Source organism: Sceloporus occidentalis, unplaced genomic scaffold (assembly GCF_023333645.1).
Source record: "Sceloporus occidentalis isolate IW3139 unplaced genomic scaffold, rSceOcc1.0.p SCAF_2, whole genome shotgun sequence".
Lineage (NCBI taxonomy): Eukaryota > Metazoa > Chordata > Lepidosauria > Squamata > Phrynosomatidae > Sceloporus > Sceloporus occidentalis.
The window spans coordinates 108,653,854-108,666,260 of NW_028316982.1; the positions used below are offsets into that span (position 1 = coordinate 108,653,854).

At 41.1% G+C, this 12,407-nt stretch overlaps 1 protein-coding gene across 4 annotated transcripts in view; it reads left to right on the forward strand.

The window, feature by feature from the left end:
* Nucleotides 1–6,445: 6,445 nt before the first annotated feature.
* The window catches only part of CCSER2 (coiled-coil serine rich protein 2), a 63,622-nt gene continuing 57,660 nt past the window's right edge, over nt 6,446–12,407 (forward strand). For 2 of the 4 annotated variants that reach the window (XM_089510576.1, XM_089510571.1), the window contains exon 1: nt 7,726–7,880. The gene's annotated coding sequence lies outside the window, so the exon portion shown is untranslated. Of the gene's footprint in view, nt 6,640–7,724; nt 7,881–12,407 lie in introns of those variants that run through there. The other 2 variants (XM_089510574.1, XM_089510575.1) reach the window with 2 other exon arrangements.

A 12,407-nucleotide genomic window follows, 5' to 3' on the forward strand; every position in this document is an offset into this window, starting at 1 on the left:
TCATTTCCTGAAGACTCGTGCCTATGTCCTCCTTAATAGAAGGCCTGAACAGACAGGTTAGAATAAAGCTGCTTTGGGTCACTTTAGAGGTATGCTGTTTAAATGACACATACATCTTAAGAGGCCAGAAGCTGCACCAAAGCTGTGCTCCAGTTCTTAGGACTGGAGTGTGGCTTTGGCACAGCTTCCGGCCTCTTAGAACACATGCATCATTTAAACACCATACCTCCAAAGTGACCCAAAGCAGCTTTATTTTGGTCTGTCAGGACCCAAACAGACAGATCATAATGTTCGGGCCTTGAGTCTAGCCATCTGGTGTGTGGTCTATCCCTCCTTCTTCTACCAACATTTCATAGCATTATTATTTTTTATCCAATGAGTCATGCTTTCTCATGATGTGGCCAAAGTATGACAGCCTCAATTTAAACATCTTGGGCTCCAGGGGTCTATCTGGCCTGATCCACTCAAGGACCCATCTGTTCGTCTTTCTGACTGCCTGTAGTATCTTGAGCATTCTTCTCCAACGTCATATCTCAATGAGTTTATTTTGTTTTTATCTGCTTTTTTTCACAGTCCAGCTGTCACATTTATACATAGTGACTGGGAATACTACGGCTTGGACCATTCTAACTTTGGTGCAGTCCCTCATTCACTGTCAAATTGTAGTAGTAGCATTCAACAGCAATACAAACAAACAAGAGGTTGTGTTGGCAGGGCAACCAGGATCTTGGAGAATGGAAGAAAGATTGAAACAGACTAGGTTTCAGGTATCTATCCTATATTTCCTGCCACCTGTTTTTTGCAAGCACTCATGCATCCAGCACTTGGAAATGTCTCCTTTTCTTCTCTTCAGTGTGGGTAAATACCATTGAACAAATATGTCCCTACTTTCCCTTGTATCATTAAGTAAATACTACAAATGATATTTTTAAAGTGGAAATAGGAAAAACATTTGCTGTTCAAGACCTAATACATCCAGCCTTCTGTATTGGTGGGCTTTGGATCCATGAATTGGAGCATCTGTGGATGACCCTGACCCATTAGTGTCAAGGGTGGCATGTGCACATGGCTGCACCATTGATCTCCACTGACGCTAATGGGATTTGAGTTCCTGCATTATTTAGTATCTGTGGGGAGGGGATCCAGAACTGAACTGCTGCAGATATGTAAGGTTCTTATGAGCAAGGCCTCAGAACTCTCCTTGCTCCTTCCCATCACTGCAAATATATTTGAGAAGAAAAAAAGGAAGAAGAAGAGGTTTAATTTGTCCCTTTCCTGTCCATACAATTATATCACACCAAATTGAAAGGAGGACATAATTATTGTCTTATACACACATAGGCTAACATTCAATGTATCTGCTAGCAATCCACCTGTGGCAGCAACTAGGAAAGGCAGAAATAGGACAGACAAATGTCCAGGCCATTTCTCCCATAGTATTTTGCCTTTCTGGATTGTCCTGGAACCCAACTGATAATAGATGGCTAGGAGATGGCATCCATTTCCTTTTGTCCCTATTACTGTCTTGTCTCTGCACAACCATTCAGAAAGTATCAGCACTTGCATAAGAAGCTGTAGTGCTGTAATCCTGGCTCTAATACTATGCCCCAGAATTTCTGGGCCAAAAAGGTGGAAAGCCAGTTACTATTCCAGTAAAACAGCAAAAGTCATGAACACAAAGAGCTAATATTGTAGAAGAACCCTAGCTGTCCTGATAAAACATAGTTTATTAGATAGCAATAATTATGACAGAATTAGTTGTAGGTCTGTTGTCTCCTATCCCACATGCCAAACAAAAGCATGATTATCATTCCTCTGCAAAACAGTATACTCTCTTTCACTTGTACACATAGATGGGCTATTGATGTGGCTCCCTTGTCTAAAAATACAATTAAGATTAAATGCAGTTATGGCATCCTTTGTATTATCATGAGTAAACGTCATATTACTGGCAAATACTGAGAACTATTAAAAATGTAATGCCTCCATGGGTGATAGTTTTAAAAATGGCTTTGATATTGCCTTCAACAAAATAATTGGAAATGCAGACATGCATTTTCGTCCCTCGCTAACCCTCCTTGCCAGTTCTTGTGTGGCACATATGTATCATAGTCAGCCAAAGCAGCTGGCCATACATAATTAAGCAGTGTTCACTTGAGACACTCAACTTCTTGTTCATCTCAGCACTTACGCTGTGTATCCACTGAAGTCCATCATCCTGGAAAAAAAGAAGGATGCTAGAGGCTATAAAAAATACAGGGCAGAACCGAACACAACTTGCAGTTACAGTCTGTGGTTCGAAATACATCTGCACAGATAACAGAAAGCAATTTAGAAATGGAAGAAGGCCAAACACGCAATCAAGAACACTCTATTGTTTTCAATGTAAGTGCTTTTTTTTACATTACATGCAATATATCTGCAATAGAAGCTTCCCCTGCTGCTTTTGATTTCAATTTTCAAGCTTTAGTTACTCAGCCTAAAATTCATTCTTTTTCATTTCCTTGATATATGATGCCATCTGAATTAGATTTTTTCCCTCATGTCTCCCATGTCTTAGTTTTGCTTATCTTTATCTTATATAATCATTTCTACAATTGTTTTCAGTCAGTAACCCATTAAAGGATGATTGGAATTCGTACCTTCGCAAAAGGTTACAAGAGGATTCAAATCTATTTTTATTCCTCATGATCTGTGCTTGTAAATATTCAGGAAACATTGGAAATGCCTTGCCCTCTAGGTGTAGAAAATCGTGATAAACTGACTGTGATCCAATGACTAAACATCGGTCCAGGGGATCATTTGCATTGTGTAGGGGGATACAGACCTCACTAGGTGACACCCAAAGGGGGGGGGCACTGCTCCCCAAACTTCTGCCTTTTGGCAAAGGGGCAGTGTTGTTCATCTGTATCCCTTTAAAAAGCTTGAGAGATGATATGGGGTGGAGCTAAATGGGAGGAGAAAGGATAGGCCCCGAGTTTTTGTTTTTGGGAAAAAAAAGTTTATATTTAACATTTTAAATATTTAAATTATTTTAAAAAAATTCTTTAACAGCATCACACCTTACCAAATGTTCACTTTAACCATATGAAACTATGTACATGTAAATACATTTAGGCTATGTGCATGATATCGCAATCTGAACGTATAATGTTAATTTTGCTGGTTGTTTATGTCACAGCTACTGCCATTACAATCGGTGACATATGATAATTACGATTTATGAGTAATGTTAGTACAAAACAACATTACTAAGGATTCTATGTGGGTGTGGAAGGCAAATGAAAGGGTGACACTATGAGGTATCACACCAAGTTACACCAACCCTAGTGACACCATTGCTAGAGTCACAGCTTGAAAAGTTACGTTAGCTCCTAGGATCCCCCAGCAAACATAGGATTGGGAACTGTAGTCCAAAAAAGTAATGTCTAGAAGTTATAAAAGAGTAGTAAGAACTTTTTCAAGATCATTTCCTTTTACAGGAAATAGTTGAATGTGTTTGTGGTTATAGTTCACTCTATCAGCTATCTACCTAAACCTAACATGCTTTTTAAAAAAGCATTTTAAGGGAGAAGACAAGATAAAAGAGAATTTTAAAAAACCCTTACATTGATATCAAACATAACTTTTAATCACACTTAAATTCCAGTGAAATCAATGGTCACATTAGTCATGACAATTTAAGTTAGCCTAGATTCCAGAATTTTGATGTGAATACTGTGAAAAGAAAGGAAATCATTATGAACACAGTAAAAACTCCACCTTCTGCATATGTTGTCATACATACGTATAAGAATTTTTTGTTATTCTGAATCTTGAAAGTTATTTCTTTGAAAGTATTTAATTATTTAATATGGGAAGCATAATAAAAATAAATGCTTATTTTGATTTATTGCTTCAGCTTTTTCCAGGACAGATTTTAAAAAAGAGATTAAGGTCAGCTATGGTCTCATTTACAAGTGAAAAATGAAACAAGATTTAAATGCTCTTTATTGCTGTCTAGCATCATCCTGAAAAACGCCTTCATCTAACACCTGTACAGCAGTCAGTTTTCAAATGTTTTCCATTAGCACCAACTGAGTCCTTTTAAAAGTCGTCCCTCTGTTTGTGCAGACTTTGAATCTGCGTCCCTCGCTTACTTGCGAGGGGCAGAGGGACTTAAAATGGGGCAATAAAGCTACCTTTTAAAATATTGTAGGTTTGAGCAAATCTCAAAAACAGACAAATATCAGAACTTGAGGCAGGAGCAAAAAATCAATGGTCTGTTTTGAGGAAATAAAGTGTGTGGTATGTGTTAATCCTTAAATCTGAGAGAAAGACTGAGAGAGGACCTGGTGCAAATTTCCAGCCATGTTGTAATTTAAAGGGAATCTGTTCAATGAAAGTCCCTCTTAACTGGCAGGATTCTCCCTACCCCTTACTTTTTACATTTAAATCTTGTTTCAGATAGCCAGTGCGCAAGATCATCAATATATAAACAGCTGAAAGCAACCATGCTGCCTGCGGGGTGCTTCATTGGCAAATGGGTTGTGCACTAAGCTGTTGTCTTATAAACAATTTGATCCAAATATGAATTTGATCAAAAACAAATCTAGCCAACTGATGACTCAGTTTTTATTGCCCATTTATACATGACAAAAACTACCGCGGTTTGTCAACTGCTTGGAGAAAAGGCAACTTTACATTCTGACAAGAGTCCTTCGAAATAGTACTATGTGGAAGTGCAGAATTAAAGTATATTAAAACATGTTTCACTTGGATGAGCCAACATGTTACACCCACTTTCTTTTATTACCATTTGTTCCCTCTTGCCTCTTTGTGTTTAACATTAAAACAGTGTTTACCCTGGGGAAAATATGGAGCAGATGATGCTGTAAGAGAAATGCAGCACAGAATAGATAAAGAATACCTGGCTACTCTAAATTAATTCAGGCCTCCAGGGCCAGATGAACTATGTGTAAGGGCATTAAAAGAACTGCCAGAAGTAATCTCAGAGTCAATAATTAATCTCAGTGTCAATAATCTTGACATTGAGAAGTAATCTCAATGTCAATAATCTTTGGGAATTGTTGGAGAACAGGAGAGGTCCCAATAGAGTGGAGGATGACAAATGTTGTCCCTCTCTTAAAAAAAAAAAAAGGGGGGGGGAAGACCCAAACAATTACCACCCATAGTTTTTTGTGGGTTTTTAAAATATCTAAATATTTGTTTAAATATTTAAATATTTGTTTAAATATTTAAAGGGATGCAATATTGAGGATGGAGCAAGCTTGTTTTCTGCTTCTCCGGAGACTAGGGCTCAGAGCAATGGATGCAAACTACAGGAAAAGAGATTCCACCTAAACGTTAGGAAGAACTTCCTGACAGTAAGGGCTGTTCGACAGTGGAACACACTCCTTTGGAGGGTGAAGGAGTATCCTTCTTTGGAGGTTTTTAAACAGAGGCTGGGTGGCCATCTGTCACAGGGAGTGCCTTGATCCTGTGTTTCTGAACGGCAGAAAGGGGTTGGACTGTATGACCCTTGTGGCTACGTCCAGCTTTCTGATTCTAACATACATTTAAGAAAGGAAAACGATAGTGACACTGACATGGATAACGGTGGTGAACTAAGCCGGTGAAGACTGGCTGATAGGCCAGAAGTTCAGTTCCAGGGAGAAAAATTGATAAGACAGTAACATTCCCTGCTGAAAGTAGAGAAGAATAGGGAAGTCTTATAGGTAAAAGGCTTTAGTCAGGCAGGAAAAGGGGGCAAAAAGCCGTTCTCCTTTGGCTCTGGGAATCTGGGATAGTTCCCACTTATGGTAGTCAGGGGGTAAAAACACAAACATGGGGAAAGTGTTTATACTCCACCTACGACCTGGAGTTCTGAAGATGGTTTATAATATAAACACTGAAACTGAAGAGTGGCTGGACAGGGGTTGTACACTTTTGTACAGTGTATTAGTTATATGACGTACAGTATGTTAGGTTTGTTTTTTGCATATCTCAGGTGTTTATCTGCTACTCTTGTTTCTGAATCTCTGGGCAGAGGTACATTGCAAAGGACATAGCAGACATGTTGGTCTTTCACAAGACTGGACTTCTTCATCTGCTACTGCTGATGTTGCTTGCTGTTTTGGTTCAAGGTGGCAGGACAAGGGGTTCATGGGTACCCTGTCGTCCCAAGATATTCTCCTCCAAGAACTAGTGTGGTGTAGTGGTTTGAGTGCTGGACTACAACTCTGGAGACCTGGATTTGAATCCCTTGCTCAGCCATGGAAACCCACTGGGTGACCTTGGGCAAGTCACACATTCTCAGCCTCACAGGAAGGCAAAGGCAAACCCCCTCTGAACAAATCTTGCTGAGGTTTGCCTTAGGATCACCATACGTCAGAAATAACAACAACAAGCTTCTTCAGAAATGTATGCATCTGATGGCCAGTGCTGTCTGTAAGCAAAAGTGCCCTCCTGTGTAGAACAACCAAAATGGTGATCACAAGCAATTTCCACACAATGCAGTGAACACTGAAGCAGTGCTAGCATCATTTTAACAATCTTCCTCCTTTGCATTATCATAATTAAGCTGATGGTGTGCCTCTTTTTAGATCTGGATGTGCTGAGTCAAGAACTCCTCTTGCTTCCAGCAATATGATGTAACAGGTAGTAAATTATTTCCACACTTCTATACAGTAATACAAAGTATAAGAGCCCCAGGGCTGGCATGGCTGTACAAGTTTCTCATACAAACCCACAAAATTCAAAAGATGTGTTCCATATATGAGGTTTCATACTACCCAGAAACCTGGCTCAAGCATGCTGTAAGAAAAGATTCATTTATGATGGGGCAGGGACATGGGAAAGCCTTGTCTGGCCATTTGCTTTGTCAAAAGTAGGCACAAGTTTGCCTTGTGTATTATATTGTATTGTAAGCTTTTCCTGTAAGCTGTTTTGAACATTGGGGGGGGAGGGAGAAAGTGGGATAAAAATCATGTTAATATGGAGAATTTAGTTTCTTCTGTGTAAACTGAGAGTATATCTTTACTGTAACACTGCTGTCCTGAATTTTACACGTTTTGCTTGCTATAATGTCTTCACAAAGCTCCTTTATTGACTCCTGATCATTACATTTCCATCACATCCATCCTCAGAACCTTTTCTTGCTTATGGATTTTCATACTGTGTAATATGTATTTATTTGCCTAAACTAACAATAAAAAAACCTAGTCCTTTTTAAAGTTGAAGTCGTAAAAAAAGCAGACTTGAATGAAGGCACACAACAAAACAATGACTATTAGACCAGTGCAGGGCAGCTGGTTTGAAATTTGAGCGGGAAAAAAAAGACGTTGGGAGAGAGAGAGAGACAAGGACCGTTTGGAACGTTGGGACTGGGCTGTGCGCGCGCGCGCTGCGGGCAGGAGAGAGACACAGAGGCAGAGCGAGCGAGGGGAGGGGGAGAGAGGGCTGCGGGCACGCGCTTCCCGTCGCCGCCCAGTAAACGCGAAGCGCGCGTGCGCAATGCCGCTCTACGTCCGCGTTGGAGGAGTCTGAGGGGGCAAGGAAAGAAGAGAGCGCAAGGAAGAGAGAGGCCAAGGGGGGGGGGGGGAGGAGGAGGGCGGTAATGATGATGATGTAGTTGACGCCTGCGCAGTGCAAAGTGGCATTACGTCATCGTCAGCTGCCAGCCGTCAACCCCGCGCCGCCCGCTAGTTGGCGCTGTTGCTATTGCTGCTCAGGAGGAGGCAGGAGGCCGGCAGCCAGTTCCGGGGCGTGTGTTTATGAGAAGGGAGGGCGGGTCCTAAGAGGATATTGTGGCCGGCTTTCAGAGAGAGAGAGAGAGAGAACCCTGCTCCATCGTTTATCTCAGCCAGAGAGAGAGAGAGAGTCCATCTTCTGCCTTTGCGGTGAGTGCCCTCCCTTTGCTTATTGGAAAAGCCCCTTTGGAAAGCAGGGAGGAACAAACAGAACAGAATGGCCCTGGAAGTGATGGAGGAGGAGGAGGAGGTCCCCAGGAAGGCAGCTCAGCCAGGTGTGTGTCCTCACCTCCAGGGAGGAGGAGGAGGAGGAGCAGGCACCACAAAATGGAGGCTATATATATATACACACACACACATATATATATGTATATATATCTATATATATATGTATATGTATATATGTATATGGAGGACATATGGCCCAATAAAAGCCTACAACAATATAGGCATAAATGGAGGCTATATATATATATATATATATATGGAGGACATATGGCTTAATAAAAGCCTACAACAACATAGCCACAAATGGAGACTATATATATGTATATGTGGAGGACCTATGGCCCAATGAAAGCCCACAACAACCTAGCCATAAATGGAGGCCAGTATATGTCTATGGAGGACACGTGGCCCAATAAAAGCCTACAACAACATAGCCATAGGTATACAAACCCAGGGTCAAAATGGAGGACAGCTTGGAAATTCTTCCTGGAGAGAAGAAGATGGGAATGGAGGACGCATCCTGGAAGAAAAGGAGGAGAGGGCCTCTGGTCACCCTGCACCCCCCAAATAAGAACAATATACAGATTGACATGGAGATAACTCCCCAGGGTCACACACACACACACACAATATATATATATATATATATATATATATATATAAATAATTTATTATTAATTACACTATTCATACCCCGCCCTTCAGCCCTAAAGGTTCTCAGAGCATCTCACAATTATTATTTTTAATTAGACGATTCCCTGCCCTCAGGCTTACAATCTAAATAGATACACACACACACACACACCACTCTCTTCCATGGCAGCATTCTCTGAAGATGCCAGCCACAGATGCTGGCGAAACGTCAGGAATAAACTCTTCTAGAACACGGCCACATAGCCCAAAACCCCCATAAAAATACTAGGAATGTGGGCCATGAAAGCCTTTGACTTCCAAATAAGTACTGTATTGGGTATAAGTATCCCAGCCCAAATAAGTAGTGTGTTGTGTATTCCTCCCCCCCCCCCATTTCTCCTCTTCTCCCTCCCCACCTTTCTCCAAATATGATGGTGTCTGGGTGGGTGTGATTGGCTGCTCTCTGCAGGCCGCGAGGAGGATGCTCTTCTTGGCTCTGATGCTGCTGCTGATGATGATGATGCAGATGCATCACCCTGCTCCTCCCTCCTCCTCCTCTCTCATGAGCAGACAGACAGCCTCATCCCAGGCCAGGGAAAAAGGGCCTGTGTCATGATTTGGAGAAAGAAAGAAGGAGGTGGAGGTGACTTCATTTCCTTGAAATGTGTGCCTTGTTTGTTTGGGTTTTTTACTATCTACTAAGGCAAACCTTATCTCCAAAGAGGGGTTTGCCATGGCCAGCCTTTGGGGTTGAGAGAGTGTGACTTGCCCAGTGACTTTCAGTGGCCCAAGCAGGGTTTCAAACACTCTCATGGGGTTTTCTTGGCAAGTTTCTTCAGAGCAAGGTTTGCCATGGCCAGCCTCTGGGGTGAGAGTGTGTGACTTGCCCAAGGTCACCCTGCTGGTTTCATGGGAATCATAGTCCAAGGCTCCAGCTCCAACCACTGCACAGCGCTGGCTTTCAACGTGTGTGTGTGTGTTTGGTGCCTTCAAGTTATTTCCAACTTATGGCAACCCAAAGTCGGACCTGTTGTGGGGTTTTCTTCCACAAGAATCGAACCCTGGTCTCCAGAGTCATGAGCCAGTGTGGTGTAGTGGTTTATAACAGACCAACTAGAGCATGTAGCTACCATGTCTTGAGCAAATGTTATCTGCCAATTTCAGTTATTCATCGTACTTTGGGTAGTGTAACTCTACCTTTTGGGTAGTGTAACTTTACCCTTTGGGTAGTGTAACTCTTGACAATGTTCTTATTTCGGTGGCTTTGGCCAGACAGAGACATTCTTCTATGAACATTAACAGGTAGTCCTCGCAGTGGTTGGTGCACTGGAGTGTGACTATGCATTGGCAAACCTCTGAACAAATCTTGCCAAGAATACCCTGTTATAGATTTGCCATAAGTCAGAAACAACTTGAAGGCACACAAAACGCACACACCTCCAGAGTCGTAGTCCAACACACAAGCCACTACTCCACACCAGCTCTCTGCTACATTTACATCAGAGATGGGGCTGCCCCACATGGAGCTATCCTCCTAGTCAGCAATTAATATCTAGAAATATAGGCGTTGGCTCCAGCCATCTCACTGTCTGAAAAATGCTTCTCATTGACCTGAAAGACTCTTGCACACTGAGTTTTGAGGAATCGGGGTATTAATGAGTTTGGGATACTTGTTTTATTTTTCTGGATTTAACTCTTGCACTGAAACATTATGTCAGGGTAAGTCCATACAAGGGGTGCATCTACCTTGTAGAAATAATGCAGTTTGACACCCCTTTAATTGCCTTGGCTCCATCCTACAGAATCCTGCAATTTGTAGTTTGGTGAGTCACCAGAACTTTTTGGCAGAGAAAGCAAAAATACTTGCAAAATGACAATTCCCAGGATGCCATAAGAGTTACAACACTTAAAGGTAGTGTCAATGTTCATCATTTCTACAGTGTAGATGTACCCTAGTTTTTTAACTCGGGGTACAATACTGGGAATGCTTAGTGGGAAGTAAATTCCACTAAAAAAAGTGGGACTTATAAGGAGACAACTGCAGTCCTTTCCTTTCCTCTCCTTCCTCCCTCCCTTTGTCTGATTATTGGCTTGTAGCAGGAGGTGGCCTTGTGTTGTTTGTGGGAGTGTCTCTGTGTCAGACACTTTCCTCTGTCTGGGTATTATGTGTGAGGTGCCCTGTGTGAGTTAACCCATTCTTTTGAGCGCAGATGGCATATTGTTTTGACCTTGAACTGACTAAAATTATGCAGAAGCTGTTCCTTCTGAATATGGGACAAGGAATAAAGTAGTGCTATTATGTGTGGGTGTATGTATAGTGGTTCATTGCAAACTTGTCTTCCTGGGAAAGGAAATACTGAGGTTTCTTTCCCCAAACTTCACAGTTCTGTGACTATAGGAAAGTTATAATTTCTGAACCCAGTTTCTCAAATAGCAAACTGCAAATGCAATAGAATTAATAATTAACGATATTGAAACGTTGTCCTCATAATTTGGAGAAAGGTTTATCATTCAGCCCATTCTGAGAACATTTATGCTTGCTATATCCACCTTCCTGATGTTCCTTTTCTTCTTTGTGGTTAACCTTTTTTTTTTAACCCATCTCGCTGATCCTTTCAGCTTCCTGCCAGCTGGTGTAGAGAGAAGAAGGGGTTGGGTTCAAACAATTTAATCCATATGTAAGAAACATGCTGCAGTCATATGAGAAGGCAAACTGATTTTTTAAAATATTGATTCACAATCTGTGCTTTGTGAGAGACAGTCGGACCATGGTTTTAAGGTGGTTTCCAAAGCAGATATTTCACAAACTGTGCTTTGCCATTAAGTATAAATTGAGAAATCACTGGCATACTGCATTTGTAGCTGTTACACAGCCTCAAGAGGTTGCTGTACATGGAGATAAGGATACATTTATGAAGCTGAGTGCTGAAGAAATGAAAATGATAATAGACCGCAGCTCTACATCACCATTATCTGTTTTAAAGTTCACATTATGATGTTGACTCTTTAAGTACAACTTATGTGTTAAATCGCTACTGGGATGCAGAGGACAATTTGATCTTCATGCTCAGTTGCCTTTGGTGGAGGGAAGGGAATTTCCCTGGGGTAATCAAATGGGGGCTCTCTTTCAGGCTTCTCATATCTGATAGGCATTTAGTGGGAGGGCTGAGTGCACATAGCAACTGTGCAACAACTTTTTGTGCACTCTTGCAGTTAGAGTTTGACTTAAACTTAATAAGACAAAGGCAAACTTTGTTCATACATTGTTTTAAATTGGGTAGATAATGTCTTGGTTGCAGAAGTGCACATTTTAAAAAACAAACAATACTTTAAAATAGTTTGCTTTAATTCTAAATTGAGAACATAAGAAATATTTTATAACGGTTAAAATAAGGAATGCTTTTGTTAAAAATATGTCAGATGTGAATAATAGGTCTGTCTTGAAATTCATGTTCCTATTTAGATTTTTAAAAAGAAATAATTTTAGTCATCTGCCAAAGGACAAGATGCTGTAGATTTTATTTTAGTTAGTAAGGAAATCAATTTTGTTAAGACTCGTGATAAATTCTCAGGGACATATTTTTAAAATTTCGTCTGCTGTGAGGATACTTGCATTCTTTTCTTTTAAGTTGACAGCTAGTAGTTCTGCAAGACTTAACAGCTTACTTGTCTACAGAATAAGGTACACCAAACCCTTAGCAAATTTAGGTGTGCTTGACTACGCAGATGAGGCTGTAATGACGCCTGGCTTCTGAGATCTCAGAGCCTGGTGTGCCTGGGTGTGGTTTATACTGCCAGACTGGTACTTTTAGCCCT